The sequence below is a fragment of the Mixophyes fleayi genome, chromosome 3, assembly GCF_038048845.1.
Source record: "Mixophyes fleayi isolate aMixFle1 chromosome 3, aMixFle1.hap1, whole genome shotgun sequence".
NCBI lineage: Eukaryota > Metazoa > Chordata > Amphibia > Anura > Limnodynastidae > Mixophyes > Mixophyes fleayi.
In genome coordinates this window covers 259,907,102-259,929,800 of record NC_134404.1, presented here as the reverse complement: position 1 = coordinate 259,929,800, position 22,699 = coordinate 259,907,102, and the positions used below count along the sequence as shown (strand labels likewise).

Sequence of the window (22,699 nt, the reverse complement as noted above, 5' to 3'; positions counted from 1 at the left end):
CTAACATAAAAGATGAGCATCTACATTATATGAGTGGCCATGATTTTAGAATAAAGAAGCTCATAGTCCTTCTCCAGTTCACACCACTTCATGTCAGCTAGATGCTATAAAGAGGTATCACTTTCAGCTCTGTGATGCTCAATTGAAGCTTATGGTAGAGAAGAGCTGGTGGCATCATGTACTCTATATCCGACCGTCCTGCGATGTTATACAGAACTGGCCAATCAGCGCGGAGAGGTGTGCTTTACTGGGGGGTTAGATTGTTCTCCTGGGAGGCACCGCATGAATTCGGGCAACGCTTGTCCAATCCTTATGCAATGAATAATTCATCGGGCGGAGCTCTCTGTGCCGCAGATCCAGTTGGAAGACATGAAGGAAGGCGTCCGCCGTGGTGCTGGTGGAGCTTGTTGTTGGGCGGTGCCTGCCTTTGACAAGAATGAGGGTTGGCAGCTGTGAGCTCTGGCACTGACAGAGGACGTAAGTCAGGTTGCGGTTTCTTATGACAAAGTGCACAAATGACGGTATGATGGTCCTGGGATAGAGAATACCATAACTGATGTTCCTTGTTCTAGACCTTAGTCATTTTGCCTCACGTTAAAATCTCCTTTGTGTGCGACATGAATTCGAAGTTGCTCCCCAGTACGTGCTTTGTAAGGATAAGTAGAAAGATGTTTACATCGCAGACCGTGCTGTTCTTGTAATCCAAGGAGGGAGCTTGAAGTGCTGGGATGCTGCGTCCTTGTGTAGGTAAATCGTGTAACTATAAACATATTTAGCCAGTTTATATACATTATATGTGTGTGTGTGGGTGGGTGTAAACCTGTACTTTGCGATTTTTTTGTCTGATCATTTTGTTCATAACCCATCCACATTTTCCATGCCTATATTTGGGGGTGATCTTGGGGCAGCTAATCTGGCAACTGTCTACTGACAAGGGCACACAGTTGTCAGATTTCCCCTTGGAGACATTAGCTAGCAGCAAATTTACTTCTGCGCATAATTAAATTGTTTAACAGAACTGGACAAAAGTGACATTTTACTTTACTCTACGACTGTCAGTATCTCCTGAGGTGAGAAAAAAAGCAAAAACGTTACAGTTGAATCTTTGAAAAACAATTTCAAGATAAGCTCGGTTCTCTGGCATGTTATTCTAGTGATATACTCCTTTTATCAAACCATTACATTTACCAGATATAACATTATCACAAAGCTAGCACCAACTGATGATGCAAATAAAAAATGTTCATCTGACTAGAATGGACCAGCACAGTTTACAATTGTTGTATTTTTTTGAAAGATCACTTTTCATTGTTTTGCTTGTGAACAATAATGTTGACCCTAGACTCCTATTGTTAAACATCTGTCATGTTTCCTTGTTAAGGTCTTTGTGTCCACTTTCTGTATGATGTATTTCACAGTTGGTGGTAAGGCAGTTATATATAAGTGACCTTGTGTTAGTTGCTAGATTACCACTTTTGTGAGAGAAATCCATTAAAATATGCAATGATTCACTAAATAATAATGGTAATTAATTTCAGATTAGTGTATCTCTTAAATTGTGCATTTGAAAAAAAGGGAGATACATTGTGGGGAATTTAAATGTGAAATTACAGCAGTATTTGAGTACAAAAATGTTGTAGATGTACTTTTTTTCTCCTTTGTGACTGGAACACCATTTTTTCTGCTGTCTGTTGCTAAAAGGAGTGGGGGCAGGATACATATATTAAAAATGTCTAATTCTATGCTTTGAAGTTCAAACAAGAAATATAAATAGTGGCTTAAAAAAACAGGGCTGGGCAGATATTTTTATACAAGAAAAAGTGTTGCATCGTGTATATAGAAGCTGTGTGATTTTCCTTACGGAATTCTGTCAGTTTTATTTTTGCTCATATGAAAATAGAGGTGATAATGAAGATGGTAAATATTGCAAACACAGCGTCTGCAATTACTGCATCTTGCTTAGATTTATAGATTGTCCTGGGTGGTAGTGCCCAATGGTTTATTTTTATTAAAATTGATGTATGTGCATATTGTTACCACAACCAACATTGGGTTACGTTCACGCTGGTGTTTAAAAGTATTTTCTAGATGCATTTAAAAACGCAAGTAATAATGCATCAAAACCGCATTGTGTTAATATATGCGTTCAACAAGGGCTTAGCACATGCGTTTTCTGACATGCGTCTGTACCAACTCCTCCTAGCTTTTTACCCACAATTCTGTATCCTGTTTACATCGCTGAGAGAATATTGAGTTTGTTACCCTCATCAATCTGAGGCTTCATGCTGCTGCTGTGTCAGCTATGCTGAATTGCAGGACAGTTTTGGCCAGAAGGCTGTGGAGGAGGTTAAATCCCTTCTTTTCTCACTGACAGACCAAGGGGCATTTGAAACCTCTGTACAATGATCTACAAAAATGCTATGGCAAATTCATCGAGACAACTGTCAGTACATTTTATGAGTTACTAAACTAACAAAGCAAAATACTTTGCCGAGTCTCCTTACATTCATTTATTTATATTCAAATACCTCCACCTGTTAATTTGCCACACTATTCCTAGAATTTGCAAAAGCTTTTGACATTTGTGTCAACTTTTGGCTACATCTCTGGTCACCTAGATATTCATGTGGGGCTTCTAGAAGTTCTATTCTGGAGCTATTATTGTTTTCTGTATATATAAATCACCTACCAACAGTCTCTAAATCAGCTTCTTGTGCACAGCTCAAACCTCTCTATCCTTAAAAATGTGCTGCAATTAGATTTCTGTCATGTGGATGTTTGAAGGACTCAAAAAAAACGTTTTTGAATTCTGATAAAACAGTATCCATGTTAGTTGGCGTAACGGCTAAACTTGCAAAGTATATTATACTTATTTTACCGATTTAGAGCAAACACCAACACTTAGCTGGCATTAGTCTCCAAATACAAATACTTTGGTATATAGTTTGAGCCTAAATTTTAGGTTATTTTGCATGCAGATGCCCTCGCATCCAAAATGTATTCCAAACTGAGTTTACGCTATAGAAACAAATGCTGCCTAACTCCTATGGCCATAAAGTGCATTTTGTATGCCAATTATAGACTGTGATGATGTAGTTTATGGTACAGTCCCTGAAATCTGCATGAGGTACTTAAATCTCCCACCTGTCTGGAGAGTTTTCAAAACTTCTGTCACTTGACACTATAAAGATGTTTGTAGTTGTAATAATTAATACCTTTTGTCTGTGATTAGGATTCAGCTGTGTGTGATGTATCCAAGACATATGTGAAAACAATATATGAGTCCTCAATGTATTTATTACAATACATTACAAATAATTATGTATTCATCCTCTAGAATGTAAGCTCTTGCGGGCAGGGTGCTGTCTACCTATCGTCCCATGTCTGTCACCTGTCTGACTCCCTTGTACGTCCTATTATGTATTTTGCTGCATTCTGTGTGAGTCCCAAAAGCCTTACTCACACTCATCTGTGCTATTTCTTCTATTTGTTAGCTGCCTATGTATCTGGCGCTACGGAATCTGTGGTGCCTTATAAATAAATAAAAATAATAGCTAATGAGACTTTCGCTCTCGCTAAATTTGCTGAAACCTTACCTTAAAGATGGACTTGATTTATGTCATTGAGAATTTAGTTATCGACTTACCTGAGCTAGGTGCTCTGTGCACCACTCTTTCAAAATATTAACAAAAAGTGGAGGTTTCTAATGATAACCACCATAATGGATATAAATAGGGTAGAGTCTGCAATGAAGGCAGCATTTGCTATACACAATTTTGTCAAAGAGAAAATTGTTACTAGAGAGGCCTGTAAGTCTCCCCCAGGCTGTTTATCCATGGGGCTTTCAACATGAAATTATACAAACTCTTGTTTGTCTTGTGATTATTTTCACTGATAAAGTTAGTTACCAACAAAGAGCAATATATAAAACATTGTGCAGTTCTACAACCCAGTGTACACAAAATACATTTTGAAAGCTGTATATTACAGATTTGTCTTTGTTGTCTGCCCCATGGACAAACAACCCTGGCAAGATTCCAAAATGAAATGCACAATCTGAAGTCCTATTACTACTGTCACTGGTAACTTTGGTTACCACAAAAGTGCAATGTTTGCAAGGGAATATGAACCATTCACTGTTTTCCATAATAAAAATAAAGTGTGGTAAATGGGTATAGCTGTATACTTGGGAACCATTTTGTTAATGCCTGCTTACTGTCTCTCCGTCACCTGCGTCCTGTATCAGTACAGCAAATTATCATCATGTTCAAGCCCAACACATATGTAAAACCTTCTTGACCACATCTGATTGTGTTTATAATCCATTCTCATTTAAGGTGAATGTCAATTTTCCACTGCATTGATGCACGTCGGACTCTCTGAAATGGACCAAGGAGCATACAAAATAATGTACCGCAGTGCAGCTCAAATTAACACACGTAAAAACGGTACCATTGGTACAATGATTTTTTTTTTAACATCCGTCCCAATTGTAAAGGGCTACGGATTTTCACTATATAAATAAATGATGATGATGATATGCAGGTAACAGACATTAAAAAAGCATGTTCAACGCATCGTTTTAATGCTTTAGCATTAGGCTATGCACCCAATGGCATTTAAATGATGCATGTAGTGCCTTAGGCAACAGACCCACTGATGTTAACATGATGGATTTTAACATGTGTTTTTATTGCCAATTAAGTGCATGTAAGCGTATGTGAAAATTAAAATGTGACCATACATATTTTTGGAAAAACATCTATCTAACTGCCTGTCAAGTGTGTACAGAAATGCAAAGAGGCTTATATGAGTTAGACTTGTTTTAACATGCGATATCAGACCCATTTCATATGTTAGTGTGTACATAATCTTACTCTAACAAAGATGACAGGCTTGTATGAATCATTCAAAACTTATGTGGATACATTTGTTACACAGTTTACCAGTAGTAATAATTTATTTAATCTGAAACCTAGTATTCACTGTAGACAAAATGGGTGAGGCTTAATTTTAGCCATTCATATTGTCAGATTTTATATGTAGATGTTCTGTAATTTTTAAACATCCCTGTCTACTCTATAAAAGTTCAACAAAAGGAATATTAAAGTCAAGTGAGAACTTTCATTGCTTGGTTGAACAGGATACGATTTGTTTATTAATAGTTATTTATACACTGCCTACACATCTTACAGTCTATTTTCTGTACTGTATGGACAGACACACACTAGCATTAATTTTGTCAGATGCAGTTAACCTAGCAGTATGTGTTTGACATGTGGGAGGAAACTAAAGTCCCCGTAAGAAACCCACACATACACATTACACCAGCACTGTAAGGCAGCAATGGCACTGTAAGACAGCAATGCTAACCACTGTGCCACAGTGCTGCGCAATAAACTTTCAAGATGTTGTTTATACTGCTCATGGGAAATGTGACTGGATGGGCTTACTTCACCACCTAGTCTGTAGGTGGTGGGGCAAAGGATGAAGGGATGTTCTTCCTGCACAGTTTATCTGTGTCTCTTTCTCACTGTCAGTAACTGACTGTAACTGACCACTCCCATTTGTGTCACCTTGGCACCAGACACTGGCCAACTGCAAATGCCAACTGCGCAATAGTTGTAGAAGAATCTTGCTGCCACCACTAGGCTCCTTCAGTGGGGCCTAGAGCCGCTTACTTCTGGATAGCTGGTATGGCTGTGGCAGCGCCTCTTTGCTGTGGGTTGGCTGGTACTCTTGACCACTTACTCCAAATACGGACTGTTGGGTAGCGGGTAGTGCGTTGACACATAGACGTTGGGTTCAACACAGGACGGCTGGGGGACTGATTAGAGTGTAAGCTCTTATCTGTTGGTCACAGGATACAGCAGGCAATCAGATATTTAACATCAGGATGCAATATATCCTCTAATCTTGGATTTAACAAAATTCACATTAATGTGTGGTTGCATTATTCATGTAGTTTGTCTATCTTTTTAACAAGACAGGATTAAAGGTAACGACCTCCTTTTGTGCGTTCAGGCTAAAAAAGTGTTGATCACTCAGAGATGAAAAAAGCTTAATTAGCATGGGATTTCCCTTCTTCAGACATCTGCAGAAACACATTTCCTCTTACTTGGCATCAATACATTTCCAATACAAAACTCAGTATATTTTCAATGATAAACATTGGTGCACTGCACCACTAAGTGAAATAAATGTATATACTAGGTTATTTCTAAGTGATCCAGCCACAGGAAAAAGTGGAAAATAGAAGTTACTTGAATATTCTTAAGCCTTAAATCCATAATGCATGCACGCAAGAGGTGCCACCCCCCTTAGCCTCATGCTTGTTCCGACTCGGAAAATGTAACGGCACCTACCAGTGCAGATAGGCCGGGTCCTTTTTTGCTGCGCTTACCGTGTTTCATCGGCCTTACATGTAAGTACAATAAATTGCTTTTAATATATTAAGACATGTTAGTTTTGTGAGGTTTTTCACTTAGTGTAGTGAGTGTTTAGACTTCCTGAAGTTATATATCTGCTGTTTGGCTGAAAAGTGCTGAAAGAAGAGTGATCCACTTGGCGTGGATTTACTTATTATTTCTGTGGTCTATGGAAGTATTCTGGTGCCTTCCAGACCCTGCTGCTGTAAATCAATTTAAAAAAAGAAAGAATTCGGAACTGATAATATAAATAGAAAATTACAAGGGGCTAATTTCCAAATCAAATACAGTAAGAGGTGCTACATTGCTGTGAGTGACAACACACAATCCAAATTACAGATAGACGCTTTAGTCACTAAAACCATATGCATATTACATGCTTAAAAACAAATAGGAGAAAAGATGGGAAAATTACGCTTCCTAATTGGGGATACTGACTGAACTAGAGGAAAAGGACCCAACCTCCTATTAGTATAAAGAATGGTGTGTGTCCCCGACGCTAATGAACAAAGTGTTTATAAGTAAGTGGTAATTGAATTTACTAATATTACAACAAAACAAACAACTATAAAGTGATCACTCAATAAAAACAGTGACAGCTTATTTATACCATATAGAGAATAACATGCTCTCGCGTGTAAGTGGAGACAATGTTGATTATCTGCATATAAAATTAATCTCCATTAATATCATATTGTGACCAAAGAAAGACAGATATGTATGAAACTCTACAGTAATATATTCTATACTATGATGTCTAGTAAAAACTTGAGATTTTTTTATACATATTTTGATGACTACCTACATTAACTATATATATCTTTATTTTTATAACATTGAACTTACCTCTCTTAGTGCCATTATGCTACAAATAACATTGGTAGGAACTAGACACTCCTCTGATTAAAAAAATGGATGGGGTGCTGGATCAAAAAAAAATGGTCATGACATTCAAGATACACAACATTTCAAGGGGGTTGTTCCACATACCCTAATTTCCAAAAACATTTAAATGTGCCAGACCACTGGGAGTGATTTATCCATATGACCAAATTTATAAATGATTAAAAATATGTGTTCAGAGAAAAGTGATCACCTACACATTACTTTTTTTCTGTTTTTAAAAGTCGGAACAACTTAAGTATATTCTTTGTCATGAGCAACTGAAAGATATGCATGAGAGATGCTGCCCACTAAGCCAAAGTGGGCAGCACTGTGGCTTAGTGGTTAGCACTTCTGCCTCACAGCACTGGGGTCATGTGTTCAATTCCCGATCAGTGCCTTATCTGTGTGGAGTTTGTCTGTTCTCCCCATGTTTTTATGGGTTTCCTCCAGGTGCTTCAGTTTCTTCCCACATGCCAAAAACATACTAGTAGTTTAATTGGCTGCTTTTAAATTAACCTTAGTCTTTCTTCTTCTATGTGTGTATGTTAGGGAATTTTGATTGTAAGCTCCATTGGGGCAGGGACTGATGTGAGTGAGTTCTATGTACAGCGCTGCGGAATTAGTGGCGCTATATTGCTGCTGCTGATGATGATGATGCATTGCACAAAAGTATCCTAAATCATTACACAGAAGTATGCAAAAGGTGTAGCTTTAAAATCAATTACAATTTTTTTACATCCATCATCATCATCATCATCCATATTCATCCATATATCCATATGCATCTGTATTCATAGTATCTTGTTTCATTAAAGAGTGTTAGCCTGTCATCAGTAGTGATAACAGGTTGCATATATACCATTATCAAATCACCTCTTTCTGTTCTGTTAAAGTCGGATTTATAATAATAATAATACAATTCATAGAGTGCATTCTGATTTACTCTAATATATCTATCTATAATACATTTATATAATATATGTATATATATAGTCAGCTTATATATTGTTTATCTATCAGTAGTCTATTTAGAGTATTTAACCCATAAAATGGATGATGGATATTTCCCAGAGTGTAGATCCATGTTGGTGATTCATCAACTGCTTTGTAACTGCTCATGTGGCGTCTGTGATTATATGATTTTGTAAACACACCTACTATTCTTAAATGTTTATAAATTGGCCTGCAACAAGACCAGAGCTCTCTTTCTACTAGAAATCATGAAAGACGACCAGGTTGTATGCAATCCACATGCTGTGAACTATATTTATAGCTGCTGTAACTTAATATGTAACAAGTAAACAGCTTTTTGCTACATCATCTACCAGTTGGAATGGACAATATTCTTTTATATTTTAAATGAATTTATCAGATGGGGGTTCGGTACCCAAAACTACCATAATAGCATTTACTAGTGGAAAAATTATTAAGACATTTTGGGGAAAACTGACCCAATCGAATGAGACAGCAAAACAATTGAATTAGTTACAATAGTAACAAAGGACAAAGCAGGGGTGTTATAGTGCGTCTTGTACCGCCTGCAATGGGTTGATACAGGGCATTGTATTTTCATATCCGCGTAGCAACTAGAAGTACACAATTTGTCATACAATTAATTTGCACAATTGACTATTTAATGTCATTTATATGTCCTACTATCCCTGTGGATTGCATTACATCGAGAAAACCAATAAAGTTTTAAGGAATATATGTCATGTTATTGTTCTGATATATGTGCTGTTATGAAGGATGGACTTCCAATTTCTGCTCTTTGGTATATAATTACAGACCATGTCCCCAAGGCAAACTGAAGTGGAATTTTTCAAAATTACTTTTGATATATGATTTTTAAACTAATGCCACTAATGAAAATTTACATTGGAGTATTTTGTTTTGTTTTGTTGTATAATTTTGTGTGGTTTTGTTTGTAGCTTTAGTATTCTGCATGCCCTTACTTCAGATACCATAATGCATAGGATAGTATTATATTGTTTATATAAGACCCGATTGACTAACTGCCTGACAGATGGTTTGTGGCCTTTGTAGTTGCGGCTTTCTTGCTTCATATATTTTTTTACTGGTATACTAAAAAATATAAAGCTGGGTTACTTTAATGAGGTGCCTTTTCCTGTGTTTTGATGATGCTTTTATGATTTTTGACTATTATATAGATAGTAGGTTAATTAGCTGCTATCAAATTGACCCTAGTCTCTGTCTGTCTGTCTGTCTGTCTGTCTGTCTGTGTATGTTAGGGAATTTAAACTGTAAGCTCCAATGGGGCAGGGACTGATGTGAATGAGTTCTCTGTACAGCGCTGCAGAATTTGTGGCGCTATATAAATAATTGGTGATGATGATTATTATGATTGAAATTAAGTTAATGTTCAGTGAACTATTAGTTGTATAGGCACAGGGTTTTTTTTTTTTTTTACAATATCCCACTTTGCATCGCTGACACGTCTAATATTGAGGAGGGTTGAAACACAATCACAGTTTTCACATGATTATATTTATTGGTCAGTTGGCTGGCCTGCAACCACCTGAGATGTATCTTCTGCTAACATTATATACTAATACTAATATTATATATTCATTGTTTATTTACATGTTTTGTTTGGGGATGTGACTGCAGCATATATGATATATATTTGTTTAAACTATTACCTAAAGGTTTGTGAAATTTAAGTACCCTGTAGATTTGTTGTCAGTTATGGATAGCACGGATATGCTGTGATTTAATGAGACCGATCTATTACATATAAACTGATCCATTATGGAGTGTAAGTTTGATGAACTTTATATGAATTCAATACTGTTTATTATGAAATGTAACTTTCATTCTTGCATGTCTATATTGATATGTGTTATGCAAAGTTATTCGGTCATGTCTGTATTGATATGTATTAGGCAAATCTATTTGGTCCTCTGTTTTAACTTGTTTTTAATCACATACTTAATCCGCTTCTGGCACGATAATACACTATGGACTTGATTCAGGGTGAAACACAAGCGTAAATTGCATTTGACAAAGTCACACACAAGTGTATCTGTTTGTAAGCTGTGTTAAGAGTTGAAGATATGTCCAGGTCTGAATAAGTATGAAATGCATCAGGTTTGACAGCAAATGCACCTCTCAGACACTTGTTAAGATGTACAAAAACCTTTTATATTATAAGTTACAAACACAATTGATATAAGGCATCTTTCAAACCTGAATAACCTTGCTAATACAGCAGGAACAACTTCCCTACATGCGTACAAATACAAATTATTTGTTTTATCTTTGCTACAGCACTCTGCAAACTCTAGTCTATTGCCAAGCTACTACTAGTCTCAATGTGGGTCTTAGCTAGTGTTCGTCATCATCATCATCCGCTATTTACACGTGCCTCTGACCACTTGCAAATAAAATAGATGTTGGTGGCTGTGACTGCACTTGTATAAACACACTTTTAAACTAATAGTAGAGTTTGCAGTGACAAACTATAGGTAAGCCAACACTTTTAACACCGCTTTGTTAAACATTACTTTTTGACTGCAACAATGAACACTTGCACTATATGTGTAAGCAAATATGCCTTTATTTTATATTATGGTTACTGCATGCTATATATAAAGCATTTATTACCGGTTGTTGGGATATTTTGTTTTCTACAATATGGAAATATAGAGTTTTATAGGACTTGTTTATTAAAGAAAAAAATCTGTAACTGTTCATTCTGTAACTGTACATTCTGCTTAAGCCACATGTTACTATGGTCTGTCTCTTACCAAACAAGTTGACATTTTAAATAGTTGCAAATGCTTGTTGCCATCTCATATGCTTAAAGGCATTGGTCTGTTCAATTACTATTAATTGAAAATGGCAGTAACGGGGGGATCCAATTTTAACCTGTGTAATCACTAATCAGTGATTTTGCTTGAAGTTGTTTTACATGATTGTAGTATAAAATAAAATCAACCTGAAAATAATTTTATGGGGTAGGAGGGGGAAGGGTGTGAACATCTATTTTAAAATAGATGTTGACTACTCCCCTTTCCTTTCCATGCAAAACCAAAGTGCCTGAAAGGGCTGTTCCAATTGTAAACTTCTATACCATTTACTTTTGTAGAATACCAGATTTGAACCAACGTGAGTAAACCACAAGTATAGTACTGCATGTTGGAATTAAATGATCCCTATTATATGCTGTATGTGCTCTTCATGTGAGGCAATTAAATACACAGCAGACAAACGTAAATAAATTACATAGAGCGCATTAAAAAAAAAAATCTCAAGTGTTTCTAAAATTGTTCTGAGCAAGAGGCTGTGCTAGTGTTGCATTTAAAAATTACTCTGCCCAATCTTCTGATGGTGACACAACATGTTCTTGAATGATTGTGTGCCTAATACCCCAATTGTGGCTTGATTAACATTTCTGAAAATATTCTGTCTGCGTGGATCTTGGATTACATATCACTGCCATATCCCTGCAATTTCTGTCTCATTCATAGTTAGCTGCGGCCTAGTGTAGTTTGTTTTGGAGCCCATCACTCCCTTGTGGGGCTACCTTGTAAAAACCATGGCTCCCATAATACCTTGTGCTTCAGATCAAGCCAGCATCAGTAGCTAGCAGCACAGAGGGTTTATATCAAAAAACTACAGTTTGCTTAGGCCATGGTCTCTTTGGTAGTAATCTGTGTGTTAAGCAATAGTAATGATACAAATTACTTTGATCTAATTAATTGATACAGTTTGCGACCTTTTCGCTATTTTAGTCACGTAGAATAACACGGCTCCCTTGACTTCTCAGATGTACTTAAGTGCCATAATATTACTAGACCTTTTTAAACATTTGCCTTGTACCACATCAACTGTGAACAGGGAGTCCCCAGTTGTGATGCTAACGTGTCCCAACTAAGAATTTGGAAGAGCTACTTGTGGTTGCACCACTTAGAAATAACTTGTATACATTTTTTTCAAATAGTAGTGCAGTGCTCTGCTGTATATCATTGCAAATTTATTGACTTTTATACTGGAAATGTATTGATTTCTGATGTTGGAGGAAATTTGCTTTTGTAACTTCTATAAAGAAAGTCCCATGTTAATTAAGTCTTTTCATCTTCGAGTGACCAACACATTTTTTTAGCCTTTGTGTCATGTGTCCTATAGATATAGAGGAACTATTTGAATAATGTAACAGCATGTGATTTGGGAAATCACAGATTGATGTAAATTTTGTTGAGTTTAAATTGCATTAAATTCAAGTTTAGATAGTATATTATATCCTGATGCTAAACATTGAATGTAATATCTCAGACTTTGTGGTACCAAGTAGACGCAGGGGGCTGGTTTACCCCCTGCCAATATGTGTGTCAGAAATAGTATGTAGAAAGCTGTATTTTGTATTTCTTTTTTTTTTAATCAAGTGTTTATTAACGGTCATAAAGAATTAACAATGCAAAATGGATACATATTATATCAAACAAAATATATTCAGTACATAGAATAGTGAGGCAGAACTCTCCATGTGTCGGAGAGAAAATAGATCAGCTTCTATGAAATAAAGACCGTTATATTTTTATAATTTAAAGAGAAGAAAGGGCAAAAGGCCAAGGACTACTATAGGGCCTGGAGCCCCTTTTTCTCGAGTTGTAACAGTGGCTGTAGATATACAAAGACTCCCAATCCTATGTTAATTTTTGATAGTGTTCCAGGGGTTGACCACCCCCAGTTTCATTGTTTAGTTTACTATAAAAATGTATTTATACATTATTAAATAAATATTATTAACTACCAATTAGTACAATATCTAGAAAGATAGATAAATTCAATTGTTCATCTTAAAAATTTACATTTTTCATAGTTCATAACCTAGTTTTTGTTCAGATATTGTTGACCGCATAATTTCATTTGATTGGGGGCATTTTCAAATCTATAGTAACTGTCTCACTGGTAATGGTTTGTGCTATAAATTTAAATTGCTAGATCTCATGTTTGTTACTGGACGCGCTGCACGAAATTCAGGGAAAATGTAAAGTGAATAGTTGTTCATCATCAATACAGGTTATTTATTAAATGATTATGAAGTGAACACTTAGGGGTATATTTACTAAACTGTGGGTCTGAAAAAGTGGAGATGTTGCCTATAGCAACCAATCAGATTGTAGCTGTTATTTTATAGAATCTAAAAAATAAATGATAACTAGAATCTGATTGGTTGCTATAGTCAAAATTTCCACTTTTCAAACCCGCAGTTTAGTAAATATACCCCTTAGATTTTTTTAAATAAACAAATCAATCCAGCTGTATTAAATCTATAGTGAGGCAATCTATACTAAAGAACATTTGCTAGTTCTGCTAAGACATCTATAATTTTAAAAAAGTTCCACAAGTTTAGAACAGATATCATGAGTTCAGGAAGTAGCATGAAGGCTTTTGTGTAGAAATCGATGGGGGGTAAAACACAGTCTTTGCGCACCCAACAGGAATTCTGCCACCCCCCGTTTCCTACACTCCTGGTGGCATCCAAATCCTCCTACACCTGTTGCACATTTGGCATTCGCTAGACAGCGAGTATCTTGTAGCAAGTGACACCAGTAGGTGTGGTCAGTGACAGGTGGTTACTGATGGTGAGAAAGCAACCCAGTTGAGCTGTGTGATATTCTTCTCCCGAAGACCGGGTGGCAAAATAAGCCCATCCAGTCACACTACACATGGGATTGCTTTGTTTGAATATGTTCTGCACCGAGTATTACAAATCTATTGACCTCCACGTCAAGTAGCCCAAAATTACATGTTAATCACTAAATTAATATCAATCTATTATCAACTTCATCAAACCGTTCATTCATCCTTTCTCTTGGTTATCTAAACATACAAACAAACCAAGGTACAAAATATTTTACTTCACAAAGATTACTTAAAGATCATATACATGGTACATAAAATGCTTATAGATAATACATTATACATTTTTATTATAATAATCTTCCTTTCCTGCCAGTGCATTCTTCTTTTATTGTTGAGCATAATGTTCATACTCTCAGATCCTGAGTTGACTACTGTGGTTTAACAAAGATGCTGTCAAAAACATTGTCATCTTCCTTTGATATCCAATCTGTTTCACAGCATCTGTGGTCATTTTTTGATTTTGGTTTTTTTGATTTTTGTTTTTATGCCATTGTTGTTGAAATAAATATTCTTTTTTGGTAATTATACCATCTAGCCTTTTTCCCTTTAGTCCTCAATACATCCCTTTCCACACCCTTGTCATTAGTGGATCCTAATATTCTTCTGTTTAATAATTTAGGTTTATTGAAACTTGAATCTGATTTGTGTTTTTTTCTGGCACGTTTCTTTTGAGGTATCATCGCCCCCAAGACACAACAGGATTTCTTATACTTGAAACCATCAGCATTTACCATTGTGACTTTCCATTTTTTCTGGACTATACATTTTTGGACTTCACTAGATTTGGACTTATTTTTATTATTTTTTATTGTTTTATATATCTTTATTATTATTATTATTGGACATTTTTCAAGCATTTCAGTTTCTTGAGCTGATGAGTGATGTCTCCTAAATGATGTTATAACTAACCTATGTAAATATATATATATATATATATATATATATATATATATATAATGTGTGTATATATATATATATATATAATTAGAGATGAGCGGGCTTGGATATCTGAAATCCAAGCCCACCCGAACGTTGCCGATCCGAGACAGATCCTGGTATTCCCGCCAATTGCAAAACTGAAACCGAGGCTCTGAGTCATAATCCCGCTGTCGGATCTCGCGATACTCGGATCCTATAAATTCCCCGCTAGTCACCGCCATCTTCACTCGGGCATTGATCAGGGTAGAGGGAGGTTGTGTTAGGTGGTCCTCTGTCCTGCTATATCTCGTGCTGTGCTGTGCTGTGCTGTTCAGTTCTGTGCTGTGTTGTGCTGTTCAGTTCTGTGCTGTGCTGTGTTCTGCTCAGTCCAGTGGTACTGTGTCCTGTGCTCTGTCCTTCTAAGGGCATTGTTATTTCCCCATTATTCCCAAATTATAAAAAATTTCAAAAAAAGTTATAAAAAAAATTACAAAAAAAGTAATTATAAAAAAATATCCCAAAACAATCCTGCAGTATAAGTCCATTGGAACTGCTATATTACAAAGTTCACTGATTCAGCAGTATAAGTCCAGTGGTACTGCTATATTACAAAGTTCACTGATTCAGCAGTATAAGTTCAGTGGTACTGATATATTACAAAGTTCACTGATTCAGCAGTATAAGTCCAGTGGTACTGCTATTACAAAGTTCACTGATTCAGCAGCATAAGTCCAGTGGTATTGCTATATTACAAAGTTCACAGATTCAGCAGTATAAGTCCAGTGGTACTCTCCTGTGCCGCATATAATTTTTAAAGGCTTTGCCGAGTGTGTGTGGCTTAGGGGTACGCTCTCTTGTGCTACATATAATGGAAAACAAAAATTTGGAGGATAAAGTAGGGAAAGATCAAGACCCACTTCCTGCTAATGCTGAAGCTGCTGCCACTAGTCATGACATAGACGATGAAATGCCATCAACGTCGTCTGGCAAGTCCGATGCCCAATCTCCTAGTACAGGGCATGTAAAATCCAAAAAGCCCAAGTTCTCAAAAAGTAGCAAAAAGAGAAACTTAAAATCATCTGAGGAGAAACGTAAAGTTGGCAATATGCCATTTACGACACGTAGTGGCAAGGAACGGCTTAGGCCCTGGCCCGTGTTCATGACTAGTGGTCTAGCTTCACCCACTGCCATTTCTAGTACTACCTTCTTTCTTTCTATATTTAAAACAAAAAAAAACCTGTCATTTCTATTACTACGTTAATTGTTTGTGCAGTCACAAAAAAGAGGAACTGCGCCCTTAACTGCTATGTTGGTTTTAGACGTCCATCCGGTGTCCACCATCTGTTCCCTGGAATTCAGACCAGTTGAGTTTTTTTTTTATTATATTGTGGGGACCACTCCACTACGCAGTGCAGATACTTGTTTGGTGGAATTCAGACCAGTTGAGGTTTTTTTTATTATATTGTGGGGACCACTCCACTACGCAGTCCAGATACTTTTTTGGTGGAATTCAGACCAGTTGAGGGTGATATATTGTGGCCCCGGTACCAAATTGTGTACCAGGACCACTGCACTATGCAGTCCAGAAAGCTACCTCGGTGAAACGTTTTGGACTAAAAACAATATTGTGAGGTGTTCAGAATAGACTGGGAATTAGTGGAAATGATTGCTAATGAATGTTATTGAAGTTAATAATAGCGTAGGAGTGAAAATAAACCAAAAAAACTTGATTTTAACACTTTTTATGTTATTTTCAAAATAAATCCGAATCCAAAACCTTAAATCCGAACCAAAACCTTTCGTCAGGTGTTTTGCGAAACAAATCCGAACCCAAAACCTCAAGCAAATCCGAATCCAAAACACAAAACACGAGACACCAAAAGTGGCCGGTGCACATCCCTAATATATATATCTATATATATCTATCATATAATAGTTTCACTCATCATGCATTATTGCCATTTGTTATATAAGTCTCAACATTTTCAGTAGCAGTTTCAGTGCATACTGTACATTTGTTGTATCAATTTATTGGTGCATCATTCCTAGGAATAGTGTCTATATGCATCATTGCTACCTTTTGGTTTCTATATAGCAGATATATGTATTTATAATCCTTCGGTTTTACTCACATTGTGGTTTTTTTCCATTACTGTGAGCGCATTTGGGACATCTTTTTTGTTTGCAGCTGAGATTGCCTTCGATACTGCCATAGTTATTATAGTTTTTTACTTTGAGGTTTTGTAATTGTGACTATTGATGTATTTATGTAACAAGTCAACTGACATGTATTATTATTAATTAAATAAGTACACATAATAATTGGACAGCTCATATTTAAAGATATGTGCAATTGTACGTCCAGTGTAAGGACGCAGCCGAATCAAGATGTACGCTAACAGTATCTTTATACAGCCACAGTAAAAATATGCTGATGATGATGAATGGCGTTTAAAGTGTGAAGATAAATTAATAAAAATATGTTACAATACTAGCGCTTATATGAATGAACATCTCCAATTGCCACTAAATGCACTCTCGTGTCCTCAGAATTCCACAATACTTTGCATGCTACATCCCATTCACAAGCTCCTCAGACCTCCCTACATGCCATCAGACATCCCCACATGCTATCAGACCTCCCCACATGCCTCTTACATGCCTATCAGATCTCCCCCACATGCTCCACAGACCTCACCTCATTCCCTTTACATGTCCTCAGACCTCCTCACATGCCCTTTGCATGCTAATCAGACCTTCCCACATGCCCCTTAAGTGCTCATCAAACCTCATCATATGTTATCAGACCTCCCCACATGCCATTAGATCTCCTCCCACACCCCACAGACCTCACCACATGCCCCTCAGACCTCCCCACGTGTCCTTTAAGGGCCCGCAGACCTCCACATACAGTCAAGGCCATAAATATTGGGACATTGACACAATTCTCATATTTTGGGCTCTATACACCACCACAATGGATTTGAAATGAATCTAACAGGATGTGCTTTAACTGCAGACTTTCAGCTTTAATTTAAGGGTATTTACTTCCAAATCAGGTGAACGGTGTAAGAATTACAACGGTTTCTATATGTGCCTTCCACTTTTTAAGGGACCAAAAGTAATGGGACAGTCGACTCAAAAGCTATTTCATGGACATGTGTGGGCTATTCCCTCGTTATTTCATCATCAAATAAGCAGGTAAAAGGTCTGGAGTTGATTCTAGGTGTGACATTTGCATTTCGAATCTGTTACTGTCAACTCTCAATATGAGATCCAAAGAGCTGTCACTATCAGTGAAGCAAGCCATCATTAGGCTGAAAAATCAAAACAAACCCATCGGAGAGATAGCAAAAACATTAGGTGTGGCCAAATCAACTGTTTGGAACACTCTTAAAAAGAAAGAACGCACCGGAGAGCTCAGCAACACCAAAAGACCTGGAAGACCATGCAAAATAACTGTGGTGGATGACAGAATTGTGAAAAACCCCTTCACAACAGTTGGCCAAATCAAGAACACTCTCCAGGAGGTAGGTGTATATGTGTCAAAGTCAACAATCAAGAGAAGACTTCACAAGATTGAATATAGAGGGTTCACCACAAGATGAAAACCATTTGTGAGCCACAAAAACAGGAAGACCAGATTAGAATTTGGCAAACAACTTCTAAAAAAACCATTACAGTTCTGGAACAACATCCTATGGACAGATGAGACAAAGATCAACTTGTACCAGAGTGATGGGAAGAGAAGAGTATGGAGAAGGAAAGGGACTGCTCATGATCCAAAACATACCACCTCATCAGTGAAGCATGGTGGTGGTAGTGTTATGGTGTGGGCATGTATGGCTGCCAATAGAACTGGTTCCCTTGTATTTATTGATGATGTGACTGCTGACAAAAGCAGCAGGATGAATTCTGAAGTGTTTCTGGCAATATTATCTGCTCATATTCAGTCAAATGCTTCAGAACTCATTGGACGGCTTCACAGTGCAAATGGACAATGACCCGAAGCATACTGCAAAAGCAACCAAGGAGTTTTTTAAGGCTAACAAGTGGAATGTTATGCAATGGCCAAGTCAATCACCTGCCCTGAATCCGATTGAGCATGCATTTCCCTTGATGAAGACAAAACTGAAGGTAAAATGCCCCAAGAACAAGCAAGAACTGAAGACATTTGCAGTAGAGGCCTGGCAGAGCATCACCAGGGATGAAACCCAGCGTCTGGTGATGTCTATGCGTTTCAGACTTCAGGCTGTAATTGACTGCAAAGGATTTGCAGCAAAGTATTAAAAAGTGAAAGTTTGATGTAGGATTGTTTAGTTTGTCCCATTACTTTTGGTCCCTTAAAAAGTGGGAGGCACATATAGAAACCGTTGTAATTCCTACACTGTTCACCTGATTTGGATGTAAATTCCCTCAAATTAAAGTTGAAAGTCTGCAGTTAAAGCACATCTTGTTTGTTTCATTTCAAATCCATTGTGGTTGTGTATAGAGCCCAAAATATGAGAATTGTGTCGATGTCCCAATATTTATGGACTTGACTGTATATCATCAGCCCTCCCGAAATGCCCTGTATATGCCCATCAGACCTTCCCACATACCCTTTACATGTTCCTCAGAGCTCCCAACATGCCCCTTAATGCCCATCAGAGATCCTCGCATGCCATTTGCATGTCCTTAATAAGACAGTACATATGCCAGCCCCTCAACCTTTTCAATAGGAAATAAAAACTCCAACTAAACTTACAGCCTCTAGAGAATATCACTGGAGATGTCTTATTGAAATTGCAATGCAACTGGAATTGATAGCAGACTGCTCCTTCCTCACGTGTAAATATGAGCATGAGCACACACACATACATACTTGTTTTTATTGCATCGTGAGGACCCATTTCTAGACCATGGCGTATAGGGACACCCCTTTCCTCATGCCCTGTCGACAGAGCAATTATAGAGGTATTTGTAGGAGCGGTTTGTCACCAGAGTTACCACATGAGATTTACACTTTGACTTTGCATAAAGTACTGACACGGACTGCAAGATGGGGAAAGTGTCATCATGTATTTTGACTGTTTGAGGATATCCACATGCTGAGCATATCAGCAAGGTCTCCTGCATTGATTAGCCTTGAGAAGCTTTGTGGGGACCTCAATTTTTGTCCCCACTACGACTCAGGTCCCCACAGTGTTGGTGTGTAAACAGGTAAATGTCCCCACAAGCATATGAATGCAAGTACACACACATACACACATACAGACCGAGAGAGACTAGCAGCCAATTAACCTACTAGTATGTTTTTGGAGTGTGGGAGAAAATCAGAGCACCCCGGGGAAACCCACGCGAACACGGGGACAACATACAAATTCCACACAGATAAGCCCATGGTCAGGAATTGAATTCATCACCCCAGTACTCAGTGTTGTGAGACAGAAGTGGTAGTCACGAAGCCACCGTGCTGCACACAACTGTAGTACCCCACATACCACCTTGATGGCGGCCCTGTCAATGCTTAGTCTTTTTAGTAGTTGGGAATGGTTTTGGCCATGAGGAATTCTTTTGGGTTAAAGCACCCATTGTCCATGACCCTCTTCAGGTCAGAAAATTTCACATGCTTTCAAGCCTAACAGAGGGAATCCATTGGCCTCCTGTTAGAAGAGGGAACTATAAGAAACTTGTTCTTGTGTTCCTGATGCTTGATTATACCTGTTTTGGCCTCCTTCATGAGTGTGGCACTTTCTTATACAGTAAAGTCCATTAATGCATTCCCAGTGACTGGTGAGTGCATGTCCATGATGTCAGGCACTGTATGTGTAAGCCCACTCAGACCTTTCTTTGGTGCCTGTGCAACAGGTTATGTGTAACGATACTGGTGGTATTATCTGAAGCCCAATAGCCGAGTAGATATCCAGAGAGTAGTCAGACGTTTGCCGGGTCAGTACACAAGCGGGTAGTCAGGCGTTTGCCGGGTCGGTACATTAGAGGGTAGCCAGACGTTTGCCGGGTCGGTACACAAGCAGGTAATCACAGATGCAAGGTAGAGTAGCAGGTAGCAGGAGCTGAGCAAGCAGAATACTCTTAATGAAACGCCTATAGAAGTTGACAAACCCTTCGAACCTTTGTACCGCCTTTATTTTTTTTGGAGCTGTCCAATCTACTATAGCCTGGACCTTGCTAGGGTCCATTCTCCAACCTTGAGGTGAGATGATATAGCCCAAGAACTGAATCTGTGTTTGGTGGAATTCACACTTCTCCAACAATGTACAAACAGTGTCTGCGAAGACATTCCAGTACGATTCGAACTTGTTGTTGATGCTCCTCTTGTAAATTTGAGAAATTAGTATGTCATCAAGATAAATGACGACAACAAATTGGTCAATTAGATCTTTAAAAACATCATTCATGAAATGTTGGAATGTAGCAGGAGCATTGCACAGTCCAAAGGGCATCACCAGATGTTCAAAATGTCCATATTTACATCGAAAGGCAGTCTTCCATTCATCAGCAGATTGTATGCAAACTAAATTGTATGCCCCTAGTAGATCTAATTTAGTGAACATTCTTGCTGAGCGAAGCCTCTCCAGTAATTCTGAAATAAGTGGGAGTGGATAGCGGTTCTTGATTGTAACTTTATTCAATGCTCATTAGTCAATACATGGTCGTAATGAACCATCCTTCTTTTTCACAAAGAAAATAGGTGCATCTGCTGGAGATGTAGAAGGATGAATAAAACCTTTTCCTAAACTTTCATCCACATCATTCTTGAGGACCTTTAACTCTGGCTCGGCTAATGGAAAAATACGTCCAAAGGGTATAGCAGCCCCAGGTAACAAATCCACAGGACAATCATAGGGTCTGTGAGGTGGTAATTTGTCAGCATTCATCTTACTACAGACATCAGAAAAGTCTTTATATTGTGGAGGTAGCTGGTCCAAAACATGAGGAGAGGAATAATTATAACTTGCTCACCTTTTCAACAGAGGATTCCGGTTTAGTCTCCAGAGCATATGTTTCTTGTGAAAAATAAATAGTCTTTGATTCCCAGTTAATGGATGGATTATTTGCAGTCAACCAAGGAATTCCCAGAATAATAGGAAACTGGGGAGAAGAGATCAGTAAGAAAGTCAGAGTCTCATGATAGTTTGGCTCAATTATGAGGTCCAGGGGTTCAGTTTCATGAGTAACTGGACCAGAGTTCAAAGGAGAACCATCCAGAGTTTCCATTAACACTGGTATCTATTTCTCTCTAAATTCAATCTTATTTCTCTTAGCAAACATAATGTCCATAAAATTGCCATTCGCACCAGAGTTCACCATTGCTGTACTGGAAATCCAGTGGGCACCGATCTGGAATCAAGTTGGAATTGAAAAATGTGAGTTATTATTTCTCTTATTCTTCTCAGTTGATGCTAAAGAGGAGAGACATGGAATAATTGCATTCAAATGCTGAGGAATGTCGGAAATCACAGAATCCTGCATCTGCTAAGCTAGCCACTGTCTTCTGAGGTCTTCTAGGACAATTTGAGGCATAATGTCCTGGTTTGCCACAATAAAGGCACAAGTTCTCTTGACGTCGTTGCTTCCTTCTCTCATTGGAGCTACGTTTGTGAAGTGTGTCTACTTGCATGGGTTCAGACTTAAATTCCTTAATGCATTTTACTTCAGAATTCCCATAATAGTTTGAAGTTGTGGGTTCTCGATAACTGGGGTATGTCCAGGTTAAGGCCTTCCTTTCTTGTCGTCTCTCAATCAGTCGAGCATCAATTCAAATACAATGGTTAATGAAAGGCTCAAGTTCA

At 37.7% G+C, this 22,699-nt stretch overlaps 1 protein-coding gene across 4 annotated transcripts in view; it reads left to right on the top strand.

Annotated features, from left to right (window-relative positions):
- The first annotated feature begins 381 nt into the window (after nucleotides 1–381).
- The window catches only part of SIPA1L2 (signal induced proliferation associated 1 like 2), a 364,597-nt gene continuing 342,279 nt past the window's right edge, over nucleotides 382–22,699 (top strand). For 2 of the 4 annotated variants that reach the window (XM_075203506.1, XM_075203503.1), the window contains exon 1: nucleotides 403–743. The gene's annotated coding sequence lies outside the window, so the exon portion shown is untranslated. Of the gene's footprint in view, nucleotides 748–22,699 lie in introns of all 4 variants that reach the window. The other 2 variants (XM_075203505.1, XM_075203504.1) reach the window with 2 other exon arrangements.